This window comes from Xyrauchen texanus, chromosome 21, assembly GCF_025860055.1.
Source record: "Xyrauchen texanus isolate HMW12.3.18 chromosome 21, RBS_HiC_50CHRs, whole genome shotgun sequence".
Lineage (NCBI taxonomy): Eukaryota > Metazoa > Chordata > Actinopteri > Cypriniformes > Catostomidae > Xyrauchen > Xyrauchen texanus.
In genome coordinates this window covers 17,673,239-17,675,629 of record NC_068296.1, presented here as the reverse complement: position 1 = coordinate 17,675,629, position 2,391 = coordinate 17,673,239, and the positions used below count along the sequence as shown (strand labels likewise).

Below are 2,391 nucleotides of genomic sequence, written 5' to 3'. Positions count from 1 at the left end.
ACACAAAAGTTAAGGCTAGCAAAAATGCCTTCCTCTTTAAATATAAGATTTCAACATTAAATCTTTGCTACACGAGGAAACCTTCTTGGCTCAGTAATCGGGTTAATTACCAAATATTATGATGTTTATGTAATAGAAAGCTTGATTACTGCAAAGCTGTAAAATACCACTCACTGGCTGTAAGTATTGTGAAGACAAGTATTGATATGTGCTGCCACCTTCTTGCGAAAGAGGTGAACTATAATAATTTTGAGACGCTTTGGAAGTGCTTTGCAATGAATTAATAAAACAGGCAGCATGGTGGCTCAGTGGGTAGCACTGTTGTCTCACAGCAAGAAGGTTCCCGGGATTAGTCCTGGCTCACAGGGCCATTCTGTGTGGAGTTAGTCCAAGAACATGCAGTTTAAGTGAATTGGAGACTCTAAATTGCCCTAAAGTGAGAGTGTGAATATGCATGTATGTATGTGTTTGGCCAAGCGGCTACAGAAAATGGATGAAAAAATTAAATTAAGGATTTTAAATATTGCAAAAACAGTTTGTGTAGCTTACACTATATTCTGTTGTGCAACAAAACATCTTATTTAAAAATATTAACGGACTGCAAATATAGTGCTCATGAAATTTCACTGTAAACTATTTACAATAACATATAGTTTATTCATTATAACCACATAGCAAGCAAACAGAAATTAGGTATAGAAAAACAAAAGAACTGACATGCTTTTATATATTTACAGTTTAAAGGTTTGAGAGTAAACATGTCTACTTTTCTTGATCGCTTCGAATGCTTTTTTGAGTCCATTTCACAGTAATGGCAGTGCCAAAAAGTCTGTCCAAGTGACTAAAGAAAGGTGCAAAGTTGCTGCTAGGTTTCTGATGATGCATGTCATGGGCCATAGCCCCCCAAGAAGCCCGAAAGGAAACAGATGGCTGGGCATCCAGGGCAGGTCATTGCCAATATGATCCACCACAGACAGCCAAATGCTGAAAACAGAGATGTTCCATACGGTTAGTGGATGGCATTTGAGCAGGATGGAATCAAGGTGGCTCCAGAAGCCCACGGTCATCAGCTCCACTGCACTGAGGACTAGGAGAATGGGGAGATGTAATTTTGATGGATGACATGGAACCATTTGTACAGGTGAGGATTCTTGTGGTGCGCCATGTGCCAGTGGAATTACTAGCCGTCAAAGACCAGAAGAGCACCCAAGCTGACTGACAATAACTCCCAAACTGTTGGAGCAATTGCAGGCAATGGAGGTGCAGGTATCACCACATTGATGATCAACACAGCTGGTACCACAAACACCAGATGATTGTACACTGCGGTCCTTAGAGTTTTCAGCATGATGCCAATGGTGGGAAACCACTCCTTTTGGATCTTGTTTTTAAAGAGAGGTGCTTTCTCTCCAAGGAGATACAGGACCACAAAGGGGACACTAAAGATGAAGTAGCTATAAAAGGCAAGCAGCACATGGAAGAATGGTGAAGAGACCAGCGTGTAGTGTTGGAACAACAAGTGGTCCCTAAGGGGCTGTAGGAGGCGGTCTGAAGCCGTGGAGAGCAACTTCACTGATGTTCCACAGCTTGATGTTGGATTGAGCAATAGCAAGTAAATGCTGAGGAGTAATAAATCCCAGCCCTATTTATATTACTGGGCCAGACTTGGAGCTCCTGTAAAGCATTATAAGGCACTTTCTCCTCACTTTCTCTCTCTCTCTCTCTCAGCCACCACCCCACAGTGTAGTTTTCTTTCATTGGTAAGGCCATGTTATGCAGGATTACTTCCTCCAAATCTGGGTGCAGACAAAAATATATATCCCACATATCCCATTTCTCCCTCTGTTTAATGTCTGAGCTCTTGAACTGATCATTTGTCTTCATTTTGCCAGATCTAGGTCATACAACTTTGAATGAGACTAAATGTTTAAATGTAACTTGTGATTATACTTTTCAAAAGTTTGGAAGACATTTTCAATGTTTTTGAAAGAAATTCATCTTCTGATCAGATTGCATTTAGTTGCTGAAACTGTCAAAACATTAGTGATGTTTCAAATTATTATTACCATTTTCAATAACTGTGAAGGCAAAGTTACATTTTTGCTGTCATTAATTTGGTCTAAGAAAATACTATATTCCCTAAATTATATAATGTCCTACTTTGGTAACAGATAAATCTTTCTTATTATCTTAGCACAGCTGAAAATGGTTGTGCTTCCTATTGAAGTGAGGAAATTAGTTAGAAAAGTATCATGGATGGAAAGTTTTAAGTATTGTGGGAATAGCTTGATCATATGGTCTGCAGCAGACATGTGCTGTGGGCTTTGAGACAGGCAAGCATCAAAGATTTTTAATACACATTATTTTACATTGTGCCCAAAACACATTATA

The 2,391-nt window shown here is 39.3% G+C and overlaps 1 pseudogene; it reads right to left on the bottom strand.

Moving 5' to 3' along the window:
• Window positions 1–682: 682 nt before the first annotated feature.
• LOC127661320 (cholesterol 25-hydroxylase-like protein 1, member 1) lies at window positions 683–1,884 on the bottom strand (annotated as a pseudogene).
• Between the last annotated feature and the right edge of the window lie 507 nt (window positions 1,885–2,391).